This window comes from Anomaloglossus baeobatrachus, chromosome 7, assembly GCF_048569485.1.
Source record: "Anomaloglossus baeobatrachus isolate aAnoBae1 chromosome 7, aAnoBae1.hap1, whole genome shotgun sequence".
Classification (NCBI taxonomy): domain Eukaryota; kingdom Metazoa; phylum Chordata; class Amphibia; order Anura; family Aromobatidae; genus Anomaloglossus; species Anomaloglossus baeobatrachus.
Genome location: NC_134359.1, coordinates 50,465,323 through 50,489,138, shown reverse-complemented (window position 1 = coordinate 50,489,138; position 23,816 = coordinate 50,465,323). Strand labels below are relative to the sequence as shown.

Below are 23,816 nucleotides of genomic sequence, written 5' to 3'. Positions count from 1 at the left end.
GATAGATAGATAGATAGATAGATAGAGGGATAGATAGATAGATAGATGGATAGAGGGATAGATAGATAGATAGATAGATAGATAGATGGATAGATAGATAGATAGAGGGATAGATAGATGGATAGATAGATAGTAACTGTAATATTGAGTCTAGGGGCCCACTGTTGAGTTACATGTAAATATGGAGGATAAGTGGCTTATTCCTTCCTGTACAGCAGCCCACCAGGGGATTCACCTGTCCCCCTGTGGGCCAGTCCGAGTCTGGATAGATGATATACCGTCCTCCTCCTCCTCCTCCCGCTTTCCCCCTGTAGTACAGGTGAGGGCGTAGTGCAGGTGAGTTGGCGCCTGCGCACTGCTGACCTCTTGGTTACGTTGCAGCCTCCTCACCTGGGTCCAGCAAAGCGGAAGCGCGGTCCGCAGCCTCCTCCGCTCCGGGTTGTCACCGCTGCCGCCACCTCCGGCTGCCTCCTCCGCCCGGACCCTCCCCCGTCACCTGCCTCCCCCGCCGGATCCGTGCGGCCGCACACAGCGCTCCGGAACCAGAGCCGCCGCCGTCCCCATCACTGTGAGTACAACTTCCTACAAACTTTGTGACTTCACGTCCCGGGATCATCGGCGGCGGCGGCAGAGCTCCGATACACGGCGGGACTACAACTGCTGGCGGAGGGATGAAGAGAGCTGTAGTCTCACTCTAGAATTGGAAAGCAACAGGTCAGCGAGCGCGGATGGAGCTGTCAGTGCGGAGTGACCGCTAGGGGCAGTGTTCTGGGGTGTATATAGGGAGCAGAGAGGCGGTGTATGGTGTGTACTGTATATAGTGTAATATATATTGTACTGTGTATAATATGTATACTGGGTATTGTACTGTATATACTGTATACTATATTATGTACTGTATACTATATATACACTGTATACTATGTAGTGAATGCTATATACTTTGTTTAGTGTGTACTGTGTATATAATGCTGTACTGTGTATAGTGTATATATTATGTACTGTATAATATACTATATATACCGTGTGTATACTATATATATTGTGTACTGTATACTATATACTGCGTGTATACAGTGAGTACTGTGTATATACACAGTACAGTATATATACAGAAGAGTGTATGTATATATATATACACACAATGTACTCTATAATATACTATATACTGTGTATACTATAATATATACTGTATACTATATACAGTGTGTATATAGTGACAACTATGTGTATGTGTGTGTGTGTATGTATGTATGTATGTATATATATATATATATATATATATATATATATATATATATATAACACTGTGTAGCTGGTATACTATATATTGTGTACTATATATACTGTATATGCTGTGTACTATATGTACTGTAGACTATATATACTGTGTGTACTATATACTATGTAGTGAATACTAAATACTTTGTATATAGTGTATACATAGTGTACTGTATACTATATACTGTGTACTGTATAATACTATATACCGTGTGCATACTATATATACTGATATGTACTGTATACTATATACTGTGTGTGTGTATATAGTGAGTACTGTGTATATATACTGTACACTGAGTATATAGTGAGTACTGTGCATATACCTTATACTGTACACTGTGTATATAGTGAGTACTGTGTGTATATAGTGAGTACTGTGTGTATATAGTGAGTACTGTGTGTATATACTGTACACTGTGTGTATATACTGTACACTGTGTGTATATACTGTACACTGGTTCTCTGGTGTTTTCCTCTTACATCAGAAGTTTCATAACTTTGTTTCTCTTGTGTAAGTTCCTCTAATATTCAGTATAACGTGTTAGTAGTTAACCCTTCCTGTGCCGCCTCCATTTAATAATTTGCATAGTATCGTTTTGCTGTGTACAAGTGACTGTGCCATTACTACTCTGCTGACATCAGTGCTGTGTGCGGTCACCCCCGACACCGCCCCTTTAATCCTGACACTGCTGAGGAGTGTAATTGGTGATGAATATTGATCTTTCTTTTTATAGCATTTCTGATTGATGTCCTGCAAAGGGCTTATTAAAACTTTTCGCAATCTGCGATAATGCTGCGATAATGCTGCAGTCCTATGTAAAAAGTCGTCTTCTGCCTTTCAGAAATTGAGGTCTGCCTCACACAGTCTGAGGACTGACAGTAGTGAATGGACTGGTCGCAGGTTCTCCCAACCCAAACTCATCAGCTCTACACTGTATGTGCCTATATGGGGGATGAGTTTGGGTAGAGACAGGGAAGTGGACTGTCTGATGAGCACTCCATTCATTCTCTACGGAGCTGCCTGAAAGAGTGCAGAGCTCAGACGTCCTATAGTGAGTGGAGCAACATTCGAGCATGTGCACTGCCGCCTCTGGTGATCGGTGCAGGTCCCCGCAGTAGGTGTCCAATTAAATCAGTGTTGCACCCTGGACCCCCCCCCCCCCCTTCTGCCTCCGGGGCTCGCTGGGCCACCCCCCCTTCTGCCTCCGGGGCTCGCTGGGCTACCCCCCCCCCCTTCTGCCTCCGGGGCTCGCTGGGCCGCCCCCCCCCCCTTCTGCCTCCGGGGCTCGCTGGGCCGCCCCCCCCCCTTCTGCCTCCGGGGCTCGCTGGGCCGCCCCCCCCCCCCTTCTGCCTCCGGGGCTCGCTGGGCCGCCCCCCCCCCCCTTCTGCCTCCGGGGCTCGCTGGGCCGCCCCCCCCCCCTTCTGCCTCCGGGGCTCGCTGGGCCGCCCCCCCCCCCCCTTCTGCCTCCGGGGCTCGCTGGGCCGCCCCCCCCCCCTTCTGCCTCCGGGGCTCGCTGGGCCGCCCCCCCCCCCTTCTGCCTCCGGGGCTCGCTGGGCCGCCCCCCCCCCCCCCTTCTGCCTCCGGGGCTCGCTGGGCCGCCCCCCCCCCCTTCTGCCTCCGGGGCTCGCTGGGCCGCCCCCCCCCCCCTTCTGCCTCCGGGGCTCGCTGGGCCGCCCCCCCCCCCCCCTTCTGCCTCCGGGGCTCGCTGGGCCGCCCCCCACCCTTCTGCCTCCGGGGCTCGCTGGGCCGCCCCCCACCCTTCTGCCTCCGGGGCTCGCTGGGCCGCCCCCCCCCCCTTCTGCCTCCGGGGCTCGCTGGGCCGCCCCCCCCCCCCCTTCTGCCTCCGGGGCTCGCTGGGCCGCCCCCCCCCCCCTTCTGCCTCCGGGGCTCGCTGGGCCGCCCCCCCCCCCCCTTCTGCCTCCGGGGCTCGCTGGGCCGCCCCCCCCCCCCCCCTTCTGCCTCCGGGGCTCGCTGGGCCGCCCCCCACCCTTCTGCCTCCGGGGCTCGCTGGGCCGCCCCCCCCCCCTTCTGCCTCCGGGGCTCGCTGGGCCGCCCCCCCCCCCCCCCTTCTGCCTCCGGGGCTCGCTGGGCCGCCCCCCACCCTTCTGCCTCCGGGGCTCGCTGGGCCGCCCCCCACCCTTCTGCCTCCGGGGCTCGCTGGGCCGCCCCCCCCCTTCTGCCTCCGGGGCTCGCTGGGCCGCCCCCCCCCCCTTCTGCCTCCGGGGCTCGCTGGGCCGCCCCCCCCCCCCCTTCTGCCTCCGGGGCTCGCTGGGCCGCCCCCCCCCCCCCTTCTGCCTCCGGCGCTCGCTGGGCCGCCCCCCCCCCCCCTTCTGCCTCCGGCGCTCGCTGGGCCGCCCCCCCCCCCTTCTGCCTCCGGCGCTCGCTGGGCCGCCCCCCCCCCCCTTCTGCCTCCGGCGCTCGCTGGGCCGCCCCCCTCCGGCTGCCTCCGGGGCTCGCTGGGCCGCCCCCCCCTTCTGCCTCCGGGGCTCGCTAGGCCGCCCCCCCACCCTTGGGCTACCTCAGACTACCTCCGGGGCTCGCTGGGCCGCCCCCCCGCCCCAGCTGCCTCCGGTGCTCGCTGGGCCGAGTTCCAAGTGCAGATGTAGGGCCTGGCTGCCATTGGGGATTGGACAGGACCGTGGGCCAGGTGCTTATCAAATAGCTCATCTCTGTTAAAGGGGATATGTCACCAGGTTTTTGCCGCCTAATCTGAGAGCAGCATAATGTAGGGGCAGAGACCCTGATTCCAGCGATGTGTCACTTAGTGTAGTTTTGATAAAATCACCGTTTTAATCAGCAGGAGATTATCATTAGAGGACTACTTGGCATTCTGCAGGTAGTCCAGCATATTCATGAGCTCTGTATAACTGCTAGATCTGCAGCAGAGAAAACATTAATTTTATCATAATAAAAGCTCAATAAGTGACACATCACTGGAATCAGGGTCTCTACATTATACTGTTCTTAGAGGGAGGATTCTCTTTAACTTTTTCTGATTGTTAACAAAAAAACAAACTGATTTTTGTCTTTCACAAAATGTGTAACATGGTTCATCAAAGTGATAACCTAAAAAGTGCCCCAAAACCCCTGAAATATCACATTATCGTCCATATTATAATATAGAACGCAGTAACAATATTTTTTTTTTTGTGCCGACTTTTGAGACTGAAAATTAGCTCACTTACAGAATGAAATAAACCATCCCTGCAAATGCCAAGTAGACGTGGCCGCCTATAATTCATTATCCGGCCCCTTAACGAGCCTTGCACCGTGACCAGGGATGAATGCCAAACCAGAAGCCCATGGACAGGCGGCTGTTTGGGGTGATTGCCCCTCATTAGTTTAGAGCTGAGCCTCGCTGGCTTAATGTGACAGTTTTGGGCTTTTTTTGGTTCTGACTACAGTATTGGAGGATATATTTTCTGGTATTTTCAGTAAGTTAATCTATAGGACATGGAACAGAGGAAACAAAGTAACACAAGTCTTATATGGATTGTCCGGTAAAAGCAAATTATCACCCGTTCACTGGACAGGAGATAACTTTTTGATTGGTGGGATCTGCATTCATTGGCAGAATTAGCCCCATGCGTACATGCGCACGATCAGTGTTTGCAGTGTCTTGGATGCAGCATTGTACAATACAAGCACAGTGGATGGGATTTGTAGAAATTTCCTGCCCACTGTGCTTGTTTCTCCCGCAGCGTAAACTGACCTGCGGTGCAGCTTTCCGAGCTGCAGCATGTCAATTCTTTGCTGTGGAGTCGCAAGCGTTCTCCTCCGGGAGAGCACAGCGAGAGACTGCAACTGCCCAAACCCTGATCATGGACACAGGCAGCTGCGGTCTCCTGCAGAGGAGACTCATGGCCCCGCAGGTCAGGACCCGTCGCTTCCAAGACTCAGCGGTTCCTGATCGTGGCCATGTACCCTTTCAATGGAGCTGCAGTGCACACACTCGACCCTTGCACCATTCATTCCTTATGTGGCAGCTGAGCGCCGCACTTGACTTTTTCCTCCCGCCCCATAGAGAATGAATGGTACGGGGGTCGGGAGTTGCTGTTCCTTTTTAAAATGGGGATTAAAGTGCCTGGTGGGTGTGACGCCCTGGGCAAGCCAGGGGTCACAGGTCACAACATCACATGCACCCCACATTCCCTGCAGCTACACACAAGGTCAAAACTAAAATCCTTGTTGCCTTCCTCCAGGGGCTGGTGTCCACACCAGGGGATGGGCCAGGCGGTTGGCTCCACCTACCGAGGAGTTCACAGCTCTGGAGGTGGGAAAACCAGGCAGATTAGCTTGAGAGTTGAAAGTGAAAGGAAGTGAAGTAGTAAAGGAGGAAAGTAGGAGAAGTGACAGCAAGAAGCCTGAAGTTGGTCCGGGTGTGTGCCCCGGACTGAGACAGCAAGGTTGGCAGACGTCGGTGACCGTCTGCAGGCGAGACTGATTGGAGGTTGCCGAAAGGACCGTGGACGGGTGGTGACCCGGCGGTACCGGAGCGGTATACGAAGATTAGTCGGCACCAGGGCAGGGGCCTTTCGGATCCCGGCAAGGCTTGGAGTCGCTGAATTTGCCAAATCCGTCAGTGAAGGGGACGACTGTCTCCCAACAACCAAGTCCCGTTGAAGGCAACAGTCCAACCATTAAGGGGAGACACCGCCACCGCCAAGGCACCAGTTTCCCAGGGCCAGCGCCTGCGGGCAAGAGTGGAGCTCCTCCGGCTCATATCCAAGCTGGGGAGCGGGTTACCGGTGGGAACCCATCGCTACCAAACAACAACACATAGGTGCAGGGAAGAGACCGTCACCCTCAACTGCAGGGGAAGTCAGCACCGTAACCGTCCGAAGGACCCGTCCAACCAGCCGTTTGTTTACCGAGAACTGTGTCGTGTTTACTGGCTGAGTGAGTACCTCCGTGCTGTGCGGCACAGCGCTGCCCCCTGCGCCCCTGCACCTCCACAGGCCCCATACCCGCCTGTCCACCATCCCAACCCCATCACTGGGCCCAGGGATCACCAACCCCTACCCACGGAGGGGCAACACAACAACTGGTTGCTCCACACCATCACTCCCGGGATCCCCCAGCCAGAGCAGCGGTGGTGTACATTCAATCACCACAACCGTGGGTGGCGTCACGGACAATAAACTATCCCAAAACACCAATTCCCCTTTTCACTCACGGGCGAGGAGCGCCGCTCGAGTCCCCGGGATCCGGCCCATCGCTCGAGCCACCAAGCAGCGGCAGGCCGCAGCAGCCGCAGTGCCAGCCGGACCCGAGCAGCAGTGGGGGAGCGCGGCGTCCCCTCCTCCGCCCGCGACAACTTGGCGTCATGAACATGATCTTACCGCTCTGCCGTTGGGTAGAGGTGCGCCTTGTGACCGCCGGAGGTATCCGGCTGAAAAATTTCAGAAGTCGCCATCTTTGGCGCGAAAAGTTCCCGCTCGAGCGTCTTCTCGAGTAGCAGAGGCGCGAAGGCCAAAACCCCGCCCCAATAGAGGAGGGGCCGGAAAGAAGCTAAGGGGGACGCGATGGCGGCTGGCTGCATGTGAACGCAGCTATAAAAGCAGGGACGCCAGGACTCTGCAGTCACCCTGTTCCTGGAAGGAGTTGCCAACAGAATGTGGATGCCGTCCCGAAGCACCGTAGCCCCCGCGCCGGGAACCACGGCGTGGGTGGAGATCCGGACCGCGCAGCTCTATCAAAGGCTGCAGGTCAAAATGCAGCTCCTCATGGAGGAGTGGGAGGCCGACATGGCGGACGTGATAGCGACCGTGCGGAGACGCGAGGAGGAAGCCGAGGAAGGGAGGGTGAGTGACCCATGCCCCGATGCCCTTGAAGGGCCGGTCATCGCGGCTGCGGGACCCGGTCCAAGCCCTCTCGCTCTGTTGCCTTCCTCGCCACCCGTCTCGGAAGCTGTGATCCCGCCACTAGGCCCGCTGCCACCGCAACCGGTAGCGATACCCAGCATGCCCGCCCCGGCGGGCCGACCTGTAGCCGGAGCCCGTAGTAAATCGCAGGTGCTGCCGTGGAAGGCCCCGAAGTCTGCACCGGAGGCATCCCCTGAGAAGTCCCCCGAGCCGGAGCTGATAACCCGTTCCGAGCCGAAGGCCCAGCTGCAGAAAGCCCCTGTGCCCACCCCCCACACCTCGGCTAAGGTGGCACTGGGTTGTCGCTGCAAGGCGGCGCCCAAGGCCAAGACACCGCGGGACCTGCCGCCCAGATCCCTGACAGTGGGCAACGTCCGGAATGTCCCGCGGGGCCCGACCCGTGCGCCGGAGCTCGCAGCAGCACCGTATTGGGACAGGGAGCCGGTGCCGCTGGGTCCGGAGATCGGAGAAAGGGAGAAGAAGAAAGCCGAATTGGTGGCACGGGCAATCCGAGAGAAGGAGAACCTCCGCCAGGCGACGTTCCGTATCCGGGGCCCGTTGTATGAAGGACAGGTGAGGCGGTTTGATGTCCGCCGGGGCTATGGGTTTATCTATGAACCGGGCCTGGAGGCCGAAGTGTTTATAGCCTGGCGGGATGTGAATGCCCACCTGCCCGAGGAGCACCCCGGCCGTAATCTGATGCCGGGTTACATTATACAGTATACCCGGCACTGTGGAGAGAGGGGGTGGTTCGCCCTAGATGCAAAACTGAGGGGCAGCCAGGAGAGCCAACTGAGTTCTGCACCCCCTCCCTCGGATGAAGCTGAATATCCGGAGTAATGGCAGCGGAGCACCGTTGTCCAGTCCCCGTTGGGACCACCACTGAGTTTTGTTTGCAAGTTTGAAAAAGATGATGATAAGATGATAACCGAACAGTCACCTGATTCATCGTGATTTGGAAACCGGCCGTTGCCGGCACCGTTGTCCCCGTGGGGACCGTTCAAAAGGTTGCATAAGGGACTCCTTATGGACAAGCCCGTGAACTTGCAGGGCAACCACAGACGTTAGTGGCTTGTAAATAAGTTGTGTTACCGTTTCCGCAGTTACCACCTCCGGAGAGGCAGGTTGGAGGGAGGGCCCACAGCAGAGCAAGCTGGGGCCCAGCCACCACAGGAACCGGTGGCTACCCTCTGGAGGGGAAGGACAGATCCCGCTCGGGTAACTTGTGCTGGACTGGGGTCAAGGGGTGCTGCCTGGGCTTTAGGGGCAGCATCAGGGCCAGGTTGCTTGGGTGGGAGAGAGCGAAAACCGTAACCGTACACTGTTTGCAACGTTTAAGAAATGAACCTCCCGCTGTGGGATGATGCCATAAGTTGTAAATATGTTACCGTTTTTCATATTTTCACAGAAAACAAAAAGGAAAATAAAACCGGTGTTGGACGGGCAGCCCGAGGACGGTCTGCGTTTTGCTAAGGGGGAATGTGACGCCCTGGGCAAGCCAGGGGTCACAGGTCACATCACATGCACCCCACATTCCCTGCAGGTACACACAAGGTCAAAACTAAAATCCTTGTTGCCTTCCTCCAGGGGCTGGTGTGCACACCAGAGGGTGGGCCAGGCGGTTGGCTCCACCCACCGAGGAGTTCACAGCTCTGGAGGCGGGAAAACCAGGCAGATTAGCTTGAGAGTTGAAAGTGAAAGGAAGTGAAGTGAAGTAGTAAAGGAGGAAAGTAGGAGAAGTGACAGCAAGAAGCCTGAAGTTGGTCCGGGTGTGTGCCCCGGACTGAGACAGCAAGGTTGGCAGACGGCGGTGACTGTCTGCAGGCGAAACTGATTGGAGGTTGCCGAAAGGACCGTGGACGGGTGGTGACCCGGCGGTACCGGAGCGGTATACGAAGATTAGTCGGCACCAGGGCAGGGGCCTTTCGGATCCCGGCAAGGCTAGGAGTCGCTGAATTTGCCAAATCCGTCAGTGAAGGGGACGACTGTCTCCCAACAACCAAGTCCCGTTGAAGGCAACAGTCCAACCGTTAAGGGGAGACACCGCCACCGCCAAGGCACCAGTTTCCCAGGGCCAGCGCCTGCGGGCAAGAGTGGAGCTTCTCCGGCTCATATCCAAGCTGGGGAGCAGGTTACCGGTGGGAACCCATCGCTACCAAACAACAACACATAGGTGCAGGGAAGAGACTGTCACCGTCGACTGCAGGGGAAGTCAGCACCGTAACCGTCCGAAGGACCCGTCCAACCAGCCGTTTGTTTACCGAGAACTGTGTCGTGTTTACTGGCTGAGTGAGTACCTCCGTGCCATGCGGCACAGCGCTGCCCCCTGCGCCCCTGCACCTCCACAGGCCCCATACCCGCCTGTCCACCATCCCAACCCCATCACTGGGCCCTGGGATCACCAACCCCTACCCACGGAGGGGCAACACAACAACTGGCTGCTCCACACCATCACTCCCGGGATCCCCCAGCCAGAGCAGCGGTGGTGTACATTCAATCACCACAACCGTGGGTGGCGTCACGGACAATAAACTATCCGAAAACACCAATTCCCCTTTTCACTCACGGGCGAGGAGCGCCGCTCGAGTCCCCGGGATCCGGCCCATCGCTCGAGCCACCGAGCAGCGGCAGGCCGCAGCAGCCGCAGTGCCAGCCGGACCCGAGCAGCAGTGGGGGAGCGCGGCGTCCCCTCCTCCGCCCTCGACATGGGGAATAAACATTTCCTGTTCTGCCAATTTGGTACACGTCAAGTGGTCGGCACCCCAATGATCATTAAGTTATTGTGGTTGCCCCTGAGGCTTCAGTCGCCACAGGCTACTGTGTGCCGCCCCCGTGCCAGCAGCCGGGCTGCTCGGATCCGCAGTGACTCAAGGGGTCTCCGGACCCGGGGGTCGTGCGGCCTTTCGATGTAAGGGGGCTATATACAGGGGGACTAGAAAGTTCATGACGCCACCCACGGTGCGTGGTAAGGTGAGGGACCACCGCTGCCGTTGGGGAGCCCGGTGACGGTGGTGTGTGGCAGCCTGATGTTTAACCCCTCCGTGGGTAGGGGGTTTGTGTCCCGGGGCCCGTTGGATAGATGGTGTTTGGGTGCCGTTGGGTATAGGAACAGGGGTTTTCAGCGTACTCACTCAGTCCAGGAATAACAACACCGACAGCTTGTAAACCAGAATTCTGAGCACCACTGCAGCTTGTATGGAGCGCGCTGGGGTCCGTGGCCTTGGTGTTGCTTTTAGCCTGTGGCCCTGTCCTTGGCACCTTTTGTCTCTGTTGGACCCGTGGGTATAAAACTCTTCGGGTCCCACTCACCCGTGTGGCTAACGGAGTGAACTTGCTCTCAGGGTTCACGCGTAGGATTTCTTTGGACTGTAGTGGGAAAATCCTATCCCATCGGTGCGCTAGTACCTCGATTTTGGAGCGGGTTGGGGATGACACTTGAAGTCTTCACCCCTGTCTGGTAAATTACCGGAACGCGTGAAGCTACTTTCCAGCCTAGGGTCCACGTCCCCAGTCGTGCTCTGGCCCTGCTCGATGATAGCTCAAGGCTGCCGGCTGCTTTCCTCGGCAGTCCGTGCCCCTTGACACTGTCCCCTGCGACCGGGGTTCCAGCTCCTACCAGGCCCAGACCAATGTCTGCCACCCGGGACTCAGGAGCTCTCCTCCGTGACCTCTCCTCTCAAAAGTCACTACACACACTGCTCTGTCTTTGATACTTCCCACCTCCTCTTACTAACCCCCAATTGGGTGGCCCTATTCCTTTTTGGCCCCCCAATGGTGTGTCTGGTGGGCATGGTGTGAAGTGTTTTCCCAGGATTTTGATTGGCTGTTAGCAACACCAAAGGACCAGGACCCCTAACCAAGGAGGGTGGATACTGTGCTGAAGGGCAGATTGCACAATACCCTGTGACGACCTGATAGGCCAGGGCGTCACAACTACATCTCACCAGAGGTGCGGTACTCATCCCAGGTAAGGAAGAGGTCGGTGCCGGTTCACAATATCCACAACCACACATAAGCCAGTTGCCCTCTCACCGGGACGGGGTTAGGGTAGGGTCATTGAGGATAGTCACCATATCGTCTGGGGCCTCCCACCCACTAACTCTGTGGTCGAGTGGGCAGGGTGACTGATCAGGGGAGTAGGAGCCACACACACCAAGAGTTTGGACACCACCGGGAACGAAGTGAGACGCAGGAGAATATGGTCGCTGAGGGGAGAGCTAATAGCTCCCTCAGGACTGGCGCACATCTCCGGGTGCGGAGCCCTAGGCTGGTGGGCACTTCACGGCCTGCCAGTAGAATCCGCTGAGTAGAGGATTTCAAGTCTTCTGGCTCACAACAGCGCCCAGGGCAAAGCAGCATATAGAGCCAGGAGCCATAACCATAGGGCGGCCCATCAACGGACTTGTGACTCGCCCACCCCAGGGCTATGGGACACCCGGTGCCGGGCCGGACTAGTCCAGAGGTAGTCAGTGGTGGCTGGGCCCGGCTCCGTGGCCCTGGTGGGTGTGAGTAAAATATGTGGCTTGAATTAAAGTTTGTGTTCGTGACGCCACCTGTGGTCTGCGGTTATTAAGCCGCCGCTGCTGTGTGAGGCCTCCGGGGTGATGATATAGCAGCGATGGTGGTACTGCTCCCCACAGGTGGAGCGGAGCCCCGGGGACACTGTTAGTGCTCGTGAAAGTCTATGGTGTTGTGTGGCTAACACAGTGCAGGGCCGACAGGCAATGAAAGAACCAGGCACAAACAACAGTCTCTTTACCTTTTCCTCTTTTACTTTAGGAACAGTCCAGTCCTGGGAGACTGTTACAGGTGGTGATGAGGATCCGGACGGCCTGGAAGTACTTGGGGTGATCTTTCTGGCCAGCTGAGTATGAGGCCTACTCCTGTGCTTTTCTTTGTTATGATAGGACCTTGCTTCTCTGAATCCAGCAATGGCCCTCTTTGCTGCTGGGACCGGTGGTACGTCCCTTTCCCTTTGTAGCAGGCTGTGCAGGCCCTCTCTGGTGCTTCTCTGCTGGAGTCCACACCGGTCCCTGATGCTGCAGCTGTGTGTTCGGGATGTATATGGGCCAGGTGCTTGCAGCTCTCCTGCCCTTCGGATTCGGCTACCAGGGGTATTTTAAGCCCTGGTGGCCACAGACTCCGATGTCCGAGTCTCTTCGCTGCCTCTCTGCTACTCCTGCTTCCCTGGGCCAAGCTACTCTAGCTCTAGGCCCCAGATCCACAGGACAGCTCACTCTGCGTCTGCTCACTATCACCTCTCTCTACAGACTGACTACTACTTCCTCCCTCAGGTCAGACTTGAGGAAGGCTCCCTGGAATTCCAGGATCAGAGCTCCCCCTGCTGGCCGGAGGGAGAACTGCGTTGGATGTTAAACTTGCTGGCCAATGGACCTCCCAATTACCTCCAGGCTCAGCATTAACCCTTTGGAAGGGCAATGCTGTTGTGGCGACCAGGTCCTGGGGCGCCACACTCCCCCTTAGTTAAATTCAGTACTCCCGGACTGTAGAGACAAAACAAAACAGGTTACAACATTTCATCCCATTATGGGAGGCGCATTACTTAAACGTTACCAACTTAAACACTACTATAAGAGTCCAGTGTGGCTCCCTGCCGGGTGTCCATTACACTGCTCCATGGGGGACCCGCCGCGATCAAACCCCCAACGTAGGCTCTGGGCGTGCGTCAGAGCATTGATGACCCCACTCTATGCACGCCGGACGGGTTTTTCTTCAGGGGTGTTGAGCACACTGGTGCTAACTATGAACAATTTAGGTGTTGGCCACCCATAGTCCAGTGACCCAATTGTCCATTTACTTAATCACCTAAGACAAAAAGCATTTTATACACAACATTACAGACATTTCACATAACTATTTACATTCTGTTAGGTATTTTTATTTTCTATGTTCTATACCTTGGAGGGGGCTGTCCCCGGGTGCTACGTTGGGACCGGCGTAGCTCTGGGGTTTGTCCCTGACTACTTGGAGTGTCTGCCCCCCCCCGTGTTATTGGTAGGCCTAACCCTGACAGGGATGCACGTTGGTTGCCTACGGGATCTCAGATTCGCCAAGGGTACGGCAGGTTCGCCACTGGCAGGGGGTTGAACCTCCGGTTCCACTGCTGGCGTGTCATCTTGTGTTGGAGCGGACGGTTCTTTAGGTGGATCTGGAACCTCTTCTGTTTCTGGCTCGACCAACTGCGGGAACGTCAAAACTGGTACCACTATGGCATTGTTTATTCGGGTCCAAGTTTTGGGGAATTTTCCAAGGATTGTTTGGATCATCTCCTCTTCTTCTTTTTCTTGACTTTGGGGACTTTCCTGTACTTCTTCCACTTCCCTTTGGACCCTGCACCGTTCAGGCCACGCTTTCAGGCGGTCTCGAGAAACTGCTTGATAGGTCTTGCCTTCATCCTTGCTTATGAGGCATACCTTACTGTTGTCAAAGTTGGAGGGGATAATGGTGTAGGGTTCCTTCTCCCACTGATCATCCAATTTATGCGCCCTCCGCTTCTTCTTGAGGACTTGTTCTCCAGGTGCTAAGGGAGTTGCTGGGGCTGTTTGATTGTAATGCTGCTCTTGTCTCGTTCTTGCTTGAGACAGGCTCCTTTCGACGCATTCCTGGATCTTACGGTACTGCTGCTGCCGCTCTGTATCCCAATCCTCTATTTCCTGAACCGCCTCAGGTGACACAGTCCCCATCTCAAAGTCTACAGGTAACTTGCCAGGTCTGGCTCGCATCAGGTAAGCAGGGCTGCAGTTGGTCGAATTTACCGGGATATGGTTGTACAAGTCTACCAGATCTGGTAACTTCTCTGGCCATTGGTTTCTTTCTTCCAAAGGTAGAGTCTTGAGCATATCAATAACCACATGGTTCATCTTCTCGCACAATCCATTGGTTTGGGGGTGGTACGGTGTGGTTCTGATTTTCTTACAACCGTACATGTTACAGAACTCTTGGAACACTTCGGCCTCGAATGCAGGACCCTGATCAGTCAGTACCCTTTCAGGGTAACCGTGAGGTCGGCAAAAGTATGCCTGAAATGCTCTCGCTGCTGTTCTGGCTGTCTGGTCCTTCACGGGCACTACTACCAGGAAACAAGAGTAATGGTCCACTATGGTGAGGGCGTACACATAGCCTGACCGGCTTGGTGTTAACTTCACATGGTCCAGGGCCACCAACTCCAGGGGCTGCTTCGTGACAATTGGCTGTAGGGGAGACCTCTGGCTGGCATCATCTTTCCGCCTCAGGTTACACGGACCACAGTCTCGGAACCACTTCTCGACTGTCTTTCTCATGTGCACCCAGTAGAACCGATCACGGAGTAGGGTCTCCAACTTCTTCCACCCGAAGTGTCCTGCGTTATCATGATAAGCTGCTAGGACCATTGGAGCATCCCTCTGCGGGACCACTATCTGCCAGACGAGTTCATTCGTTCGCCAGTTGACATATCTCTTGCAGAGCTTGCCTTGGTAGGTGAACAGTCGTCCCCTCTCCTTCCACAGCTGCTGGGCTTCTTCTGGAGCATCTGGGCCAAGATGGGTCTCAGCTTGTGCTAGCTTTTCTTTGACCAATCGCACGGCCGGGTCACCGTTCTGTGTCTCTTCCCAATTATGGTGGAGTAATGGGTTGACCGAGACCTCGTGCTGGCTCGAGCGCTTCACTCCTACAGCATGCTCACACTGGGAAACACCCTGATGATGGAAAGCCGGTAACTCTATCTCTTCAAGTTCATCCAGGTCTTCTCCAGACTCGGGTAAGTGAGGCATTCTGGACAGCGCATCAGCATTGTTATTCTTCTTGCCAGCCCGGTACTTGATGGTAAAGTCGAAGTTAGACAGCCGGGCCATCGATCGCTGTTCCAACGCACCTAACTTGGCTGTTGCCAGATGTGTCAACGGATTGTTGTCCGTGAAGATGGTGAACTTGGCCGATGCCAGATAGTGCTTGAAGCGTTCAGTCACCGCCCAAACAATAGTGAGGAACTCCAGCTTGAAGGAACTGTAGTTTTCTGGATTCCTTTCTGTGGGCCGCAGCTTCCTACTAGCGTAAGCTATTACCTTCTCTCTGCCTCCCTGCACCTGGGACAGAACCGCTCCCAGTCCCACGTTGCTGGCGTCTGTATACAGTACAAACGGCTGGCTGTAGTCAGGGTAGGCCAGAATTTCTTCTCCCGTGAGAGCCCCTTTCAGCCGGACAAAGGATGTTTCTATTTGGCTGCTCCATTCAAATGGAGGGCTCTGCTTCTTGGCCTGCTTTGGCTGGCCCACCAGGAGATCTTGAAGGGGCGCTGCTATCTTTGTGAAACCATCAATGAACCTTCGGTAGTAGCCCACCAGCCCAAGGAACTGCCGCACCTCTTTTACCGTCGTGGGTCTTGGCCAGTCCTTGATCACGGTGACTTTCTCTGGATCAGGTGCCACACCTTCTGCGCTGACCACATGACCCAGGTACTGTACCTTTTGGCTTCAAGAGGTGACATTTGGACGGCTTTATCTTCAGGCCATATTTCGACAAAGACTCAAACACTTCTGCTAAGTGCCTCAGGTGCTCTTCATAAGTCTTGGAGTAGACTATGACGTCATCCAGGTACAACAGCACGGTTTCAAAGTTGTGGTGGCCCAAGCAGCACTCCATCAACCTTTGGAATGTCCCTGGGGCGTTGCAGAGCCCGAATGGCATACAGTTGAACTCGCAGAGGCCCATTGGTGTCGTGAATGCAGTCTTCTCCTTGTCCGCCTCTGCCACGGGAACCTGCCAATACAAACTGGTGAGATCCAAGGTGGAGAAATAGTTAGCTGACTTTAAGGCTGTTAGTGACTCCTCTATTCTGGGTAGTGGATAAGCATCTTTATGTGTAATGCGGTTAATTTGCCTGTAATCTACGCACATTCTTATGGTACCATCTTTTTTCTTTACGAGCACTAGAGGAGCTGCCCAGGGGCTACAACTATCTCTGATAACCCCAGCCTCTTTCATTTTCCGTAACATCTCTTTGGCACGCTGATACTGTGCGGGGGGTACAGGGCGGTATCTCTCTTTAATGGGATAATGATCACCCGTGGGGATTTGATGTTTAACCCCTTTCACCTGCCCAAAATCTAGGGGGTGTTTGCTGAAGACCCGCTCGTACTCCTGTACCACCCGGTAAACCCCATGCTTTTGGTGTGAGGGGGTGGAGTCGGTGCCCACATGTAAATTTTGGCACCAGTCTTCCAGCCGTCCCTTGGAGCCATTGTCTTCCGCCTGGTCAGACGGGATCAAGGGTTCCACTGCTTTGATGGTATTGTTGCTGACAGTGTACAGTTTTGCTACAGTGGCGTACCGGGGCAATTTGGCCTCCTCCTCCCCACAATTCAGGACACGGACGGGCACTCTCCCCTTGCGGACGTCTGCTACCCCTCTGGCTACCAGGACTCCAGGCCTACTGTCTGAATACACCGGTTCCACCAAGGCATGGTAATCCTGACCCTTGAGGCCTATTGCTGCCCGACACCATATCAACATTTCACTTCTTGGGGGTATTGCAATGGGGAGGGGGTCACTTACCCTCACACTGCCAATTTCTCCTCCGGCCAGCTCTACCTGCTGCCTCCTCACCAGGGCTCTGATCTCCCTCTGTAGGGCACGCTGCTGCCCGGAGCTGGCAGTTTCAGACGCCTGTTGCAACAAAATTATCATTTCGGCAATACAATTTTCTGTCACATTTGTACCAATGGTTAGCAGTGGGTCAGATTCTTTGCGATCAATATCTACAATTATCATCCCCTGACATGGCAATTCTACCTGCCCCACTTTAATGGTTACTTCTTTGTACCCAATTTGAGGTAAGGGCTGACCATTACTGGCCACAATTGTTAAATCATCATCTGGGCCATGGTCAATGTCTGAATCAGCCCAATATCTTTTGTACAGTTTATAGGGGATGGTTGTTACCTGGGACCCCGTGTCCAAGAGGGCATTCAAAGGGATCCCATCCAGCACAATAGGAAGGACCGGTCGTCCTCCCACATACTTGCTGCGGCTGGGGGTTGAGCCGGGCTTCCTTACACCTGGGGGTTGGCTCCTGGCCCCAGGCTCGGCCCATTTAAAGGACAGTGTCGTGCAATGTGGCCCGCCTGGCTGCAGCGGTGGCAGATCGGTTGTCCTGTTGAATCATACCGGTCTGTGTCTTTTCCTCGGGTCGGCGGAATCCTCCTCTGTCGCATCCATGGGACGTCATCTGGGCTGGAGGCCAACTCGATTCTTGCAGGCGATGGGGTCACTTGTAGAGACTGCACGGTCTTGGCAAGGGCAGCTACAGTCTTGGTCAGCTCCTGGACCTGCTGCCTGAGTTCTGCAGTGGGATCCTTATCCAGGGACTGCGCCTCGGCCCCTGCAGCAGCTTGTGTTGCAGGCACCACCCCGGGGTACGTGATAGCAAGAGGCCGCAGGGGTACTGGGTCATTCGGTGTAGATTCTCTTAGTACCCGGATGGGCTGGTCCTTAAACTTTGCAAAGCCCAGAGCAGGGTTCTGCAGGACCATGATACGCAGCTGGGTCCTGTGGGCGTCTGACAGGAGCCCTTCTATGAACTGCTCAGTTAGGAGTTTGTCTCCTTCTCGTACACTCTCTGGGTCCACCTGTTTAACTGCTTTCAGGGCCTCCTGCAAGTTTAAGGCATAGTCCCTTATGCTGTCTGTGGCCCGCTGCTTACACCCAAAGAATCTCATCTTTATCTCTGCTGCGGTGCGGGTGTCAAAAGTACTCTTCAGCTTGGCCAGTATCTGGGTTACTGTCCCTTTATCTGTATCAGGCCAGGACTTCACTTCACGCTGGGCCGCGCCGGCTAGCTGCCCCATTAATATGCCCACCTTCTGGCTCTCAGTCAGCGGATACACTATGAACAAGCTGTGCAGGCTTTCTCTGAAGTCGCTCAAGGTATGGGACTCCCCGGAGTACTGCGGCAGCCATTCTGCTCCCGGGATGTACGGCATTGTGATCGGCATTACCGGCGCTACAGCGGGGGCTGGGGCGGCGGCGACTGGGATTGCTTCGGCCGGTGCTGCGGCGCCTCGGGCTATGGCAGCCACCTGCTCTCCCTCTGAGTCGGACATCTTCCTCCCCCTTAGTGAACCTTACCAGGCTCCGTTCACTTTTCAAATTCCCTTCTGGGTCGCGCGGGGTTAACAGCGCTCTGCTCTGATGGCGCGCTCCCTTCGCGCTCTTTGTCAGGCACGCCCCCCTTCTTCCTGCGCTCGGCGAGGCTAATGGCGGCAGTTTGCAAACAGTAACACAGTCTTTTAAGCACAGTTTCTGCAGGCGCACAGTACCCGGTGAAACCGGGCACGAAATCCTGTTCACGGCGCCAAAATTGACTCGCCCACCCCAGGGCTATGGGACACCCGGTGCCGGGCCGGACTAGTCCGGAGGTAGTCAGTGGTGGCTGGGCCCGGCTCCGTGGCCCTGGTGGGTGTCAGTAAAATATGTGGCTTGAATTAAAGTTTGTGTTCGTGACGCCACCTGTGGTCTGCGGTTATTAAGCCGCCGCTGCTGTGTGAGGCCTCCGGGGTGATGATATAGCAGCGATGGTGGTACTGCTCCCCACAGGTGGAGCGGAGCCCCGGGGACACTGTTAGTGCTCGTGAAAGTCTATGGTGTTGAGTGGCTAACACGGTGCAGGGCCGACAGGCAATGAAAGAACCAGGCACAAACAACAGTCTCTTTACCTTTTCCTCTTTTACTTTAGGAACAGTCCAGTCCTGGGAGACCGTTACAGGTGGTGATGAGGATCCGGACGGCCTGGAAGTACTTGGGGTGATCTTTCTGGCCAGCTAAGTATGAGGCCTACTCCTGTGCTTTTCTTTGTTATCATAGGACCTTGCTTCTCTGAATCCAGCAATGGCCCTCTTTGCTGCTGGGACCGGTGGTACGTCCCTTTCCCTTTGTAGCAGGCTGCGCAGGCCCTCTCTGGTGCTTCTCTGCTGGAGTCCACACCGGTCCCTGATGCTGCAGCTGTGTGTTCGGGATGTATATGGGCCAGGTGCTTGCAGCTCTCCTGCCCTTCGGATTCGGCTACCAGGGGTATTTTAAGCCCTGGTGGCCACAGACTCCGATGTCCGAGTCTCTTCGCTGCCTCTCTGCTACTCCTGCTTCCCTGGGCCAAGCTACTCTAGCTCTAGGCCCCAGATCCACAGGACAGCTCACCCTGCGTCTGCTCACTATCACCTCTCTCTACAGACTGACTACTACTTCCTCCCTCAGGTCAGACTTGAGGAAGGCTCCCTGGAATTCCAGGTTCAGAGCTCCCCCTGCTGGCCGGAGGGAGAACTGCGTTGGATGTTAAACTTGCTGGCCAATGGACCTCCCAATTACCTCCAGGCTCAGCATTAACCCTTTGGAAGGGCAATGCTGTTGTGGCGACCAGGTCCTGGGGCACCACACTTGCACTGCCTGCTATACGAGACGGGGAACATAACCACCCCCAGGACTCCGGTTCCTGTGTAGCTTCAAGTCGCAGGGACTCGCACAACAGAGCACAGGGAGAAAGGACTCACGAAGTATCCCTCCAGTACTGGCCCCCGAACTATCCGGGATCGTCTCCAGCCCATCACAGCGGAGTCTGGCAGTCCAACGGCAAGAGCAACTCAGTGAGTAAACACCTTAAACTGCAACTGCTGTGTCGTCTGATCCTTCCCGCGCTCGCGCTTCCCACACCGGGGTGGACAACTGCTGTCAACATGTGAAGAGCTGCAACACCTGAGCTGCGTCACCATCCACCCTAGCAGAGATAAACCTTGCACAGCGGCGGCTCCCCTAATGGCTGCATACCACAGGTGGCATCACGAAAGACAACTACTCCCATCATCACTGTCATCCCCCCCCCCCCCCATCATTTTGGTTGACACCGTGGGAATCACGGAGCTGGGCCAGGCCACTGTGACAACCCAAAACCGGCCCGGTGATGAGCAATTCCCAAGACCCCGCGGGCGCGTCATTATCACTTATCTCCAGCAGATATAACTTATTTTTACCGGACAGCCCCTTTAAGATTTAATTGCATAAATCCACAGAACCTTCCTTTTGTAAGAAAGCTCTCAAATAATGTCTGTATCTATGAAACATTAGCAAATGTAGTGACGGCTGCTATTAATCTGGTCCCCAATATTGTGATTCTGCTCCTCCTGTGTTGATGGAGAACTGACAACACAAAAATCCTTTTTTCCCCACTTTATTTTTTGGTCCTTTTAGTGCTGAGGTTATTTTTTTCTTTTCATGCGTCAGATTGGTGAGTTGTCATCAGCCTGTGTTGGATGGTGGCACGTGTCCCTGGTACAGACTCCAGCCATTGTTCTCTGCTCCCGTGTACACTGGTGACATTGTTACCAGCAGCGCTGTCGGGAATAGACCTCTCATCGGCCTCCTGTGTTTTTCCATGATGATCGTCATTGATTGTACTCGTCAGCTAGGATGACTCTGTGCATATACATAAGCCCACGCAAAATATATACGGTATATATTATACCTGGAACTAGCACAAAAGTCTTCTTGACTCTTGCGCTTTTTCCGCAGATGTGAAGTGTGGTTACCTCCTTGATGATCACCGTGATCCACGTCTTGGCTTCAGAGTATGATTTAGTCGAATATCAATAAATAAGTGGCAAATCGCATTCTAGGGAATTGCCTTTTAAGCAATCCCTTGCTATGGGTGTTTTAACTAGCTAAGTTTGTCATTGTAATGTAGGTATCATTCCTATACGTGCGTTTAGAGGTGTGGTGACATGGGTGGCTCCTTTACAGAGCGGGTGTCTTCCATCCACGTATGAGGACGTCGCCCTTTAATGACCCGAATATATGTTAATTACCGCACATTCCTGCATCTATAAAAATACACTGTCACATTTCTTTTAAAATGAATTGCTAAGATTAGCTGTGTGATTAATCTCTGGGTATCGGCAACTCTGATATTTTTTTACACTGAAGTTCGCCGTGGTCATTTGCTTTCCTAATTTTATGGAAGCTCCTTTTTTGGTTCAGTAAGTATATTTAACTTCTTAAAGGGGTTGTCCACAACTAGAACAACCATTATCTATACATATGTTTCCCCTTTTTTCAATAACAACACTTATACTCGGTGCCAGTGCTGTTCCAGCGGTGGTTTCACTGTCTCTCGTGGCAGTACATATCAATGTTAGACCACTCGATCACGATGGCTGCTTCACTTTTCCTGCCTTTGGAGTATTGGATACATCCAGTGGAAATGATCCGGATGCAATTAATTTGTCCACTTGCGGGGTGAGTGAAGCTACCACTGATTGGCCACAGGGATGGCGACATATAACACTCTTTTGCGCTCCTGCTAGAGACCGTGATTACACTGCTGGAACAGCATCGGTGACCAGTAAGTGATGTTATTTTAAAAGGGGGAAACAAAAGGATAGTGATGGGTTGTGCTAGTGTTGCGGGCAGAGGAGGGGACGCTGCGCTCTCCCACTGCTCGGGTCCGGCTGCCGCTGCTCTACGGCTGCTGCTGCTCGGTGGCTCGAGCGATGGGCTGGATCCCTGGGACTCGAGCGGCGCTCCTCGCCCGTGAGTGAAAAGGGGTGGTTTGGTGTTGGGGATATTGTCCGTGACGCCACCCACGGTTGTGGTGATTGTGTGGACACCACCGCTGCTCTGGACGGGGATCCCGGGAGCGGTGACAGGGAGCAGCTTTGTTGTTATTTCTCCCCTCCGTGGGTAGGGGGTTGGTTGTCCCGGGGCCCGGTGATGGAGTAGGAGTGGATGGCAGGCGGGTTGCGGGGCCTGGTGAGGTGCAGGGTCAGCGCTGTGCCGCACGGCACGGAGGTACTCACTCAGCCCAATGATGATGACACAGTTCACGGTAAAACAAGCGGCTGGATGGACGGGTCCCACGGACGGCTGCGGTGTTGTTGTTCCCTGCAGGTTAGTGATGACTGTCTCTCCCTGCACCTATGTTCTATGTTGATTCCGATGGGTTCCCACCGGTAACCCACTCCCCGACCTGGATGTGGGCCGGAGGAGCCCCTTTTGCCCGCAGGCGCTGGCCCTGGGAAACGGCTGCCCTTGGCGGTGTCTCCCCTTCACGGTTGGACGGTTGCCTTCTGTCGGGACTTGACTGTTTGGAAACCCAGAGGTCCCCTTCACTAACGAATTCCGCAACTTCACGGCGACTCCTAGCCTTGCCGGGGTCCGAAAAGCCCCTGCCAATGGTGCTGGCTTCTCCTTGTGTACCGGTCCGGTACCGCCGGGCCACCGCCCGTCCACTGTCCTTAGGCAAACTCCGATAGGCCACTCCTGCAGACGGTCACCACCGTCTGCCAACCTTGCTGCTCCGTCCGGGCCACACACCCGGACTCACTTCAGTCTGCTCTCTTACCACTTCACTACTGCTCACTTTTCCTCCTTCCTCTTTCACTGTCAAAACTGAACTCCTCACTCCTTCAGTTCCCTAGCTTAACTGAACTTCCTTTTCCTGCCTCCAGGACTGTGAACTCCTCGGTGGGCGGAGACCAACCGCCTGGCTCCGCCCCCTGGTGTGGACATCAGCCCCTGGAGGAAGGCAACAAGGGTTTTGTGTCTGACCTTGATGTGCCTGCAGGGAGTGTGGGGTGTGTTGGTGTTGTGCTCTGTGGCCCCTGGCTTGTCCAGGGCGACACACTAGTAGCGGACAGCTTCTTTAAGATCAATAGCACAATCGCTTCCTGAGCAGTCCTTACACCATGGATGGAAACCTCACCGTATTCCGGAGGTTCCACTGATGGGCTGCGTGTCACAAACCACGGCACGCATTACTTGGATCTATATTTCTGGATCTGACGCGCCCATAATAATTCAATTGATGTGGAAAAAGCGGATGACAATGATGTTATCGTTTTGTATGTTGTGTGTTTTTCATCGATCCACTACAATTAAGATAGGAGACTGTATTTGGCCTTTAATGATTACATGGTTTATGTAAAAAGCGGAAGTCATACGGCTGTAAATGTATGGACGGCATATGGATGTAACATTACGCCATAAGGATGACCTATGGATGAAAAATGGTCTTGTGTTCAACTGAATGAAAAATAGACGATTTTGCATATGTGGCGCCCCTGAATACATCAGGGTGCCACAGGGTACTGCATCCTTACCCAGGGTGCAGCACCAACCCCCCATGGTTCCAGGTATCCAAGCAGCCGATGTCACTCCCATCTGCACCACAAAACCCAATCACCTCACAGCAGTCACCACCAGACACACCAGGGGGCTGGACAAACTGGAAATGGGCTGGCCACTGGGGGACTGAGCAGACTGTGAGAAGGAAACTGAGAAGTGAAGTAGGCTCCAAAGAGAGGAGCTGGGAGAGTTAGCTCCTGGGGATCTAGGGACACTGGTTGGGTCGCAAGCGGTGATCCGGGTCCGGAGGAGTCGGGGACCGGTAGCAGGGACATTGGACGAGGGTGTGACGGACATAGTCTTGGAGGACTGTCGGCACCAGAAGGTCCAAAAGAACTGACCGGAACTGAGCACGAGGGGGTACAGGACCCTAGGTCAGGAGCCGATTCAACGTCCTGACAATTCACCTGTATGGGAGAGGACCTCCAAGGACTTCCCTACGAGCTCAGAGGTTGAGGGCATCATTACAACGAGGGGGATAGGGGTGTATCAAGACACAGTAA

At 54.9% G+C, this 23,816-nt stretch overlaps 1 protein-coding gene across 2 annotated transcripts in view; it reads left to right on the top strand.

Moving 5' to 3' along the window:
* Nucleotides 1–369: 369 nt before the first annotated feature.
* Nucleotides 370–23,816, top strand: part of GALNT3 (polypeptide N-acetylgalactosaminyltransferase 3) — a 74,417-nt gene continuing 50,970 nt past the window's right edge. The window contains exon 1 of one of the 2 annotated variants that reach the window (XM_075317282.1): nucleotides 370–568. The gene's annotated coding sequence lies outside the window, so the exon portion shown is untranslated. Of the gene's footprint in view, nucleotides 715–23,816 lie in introns of both variants that reach the window. The other variant, XM_075317281.1, reaches the window with a different exon arrangement.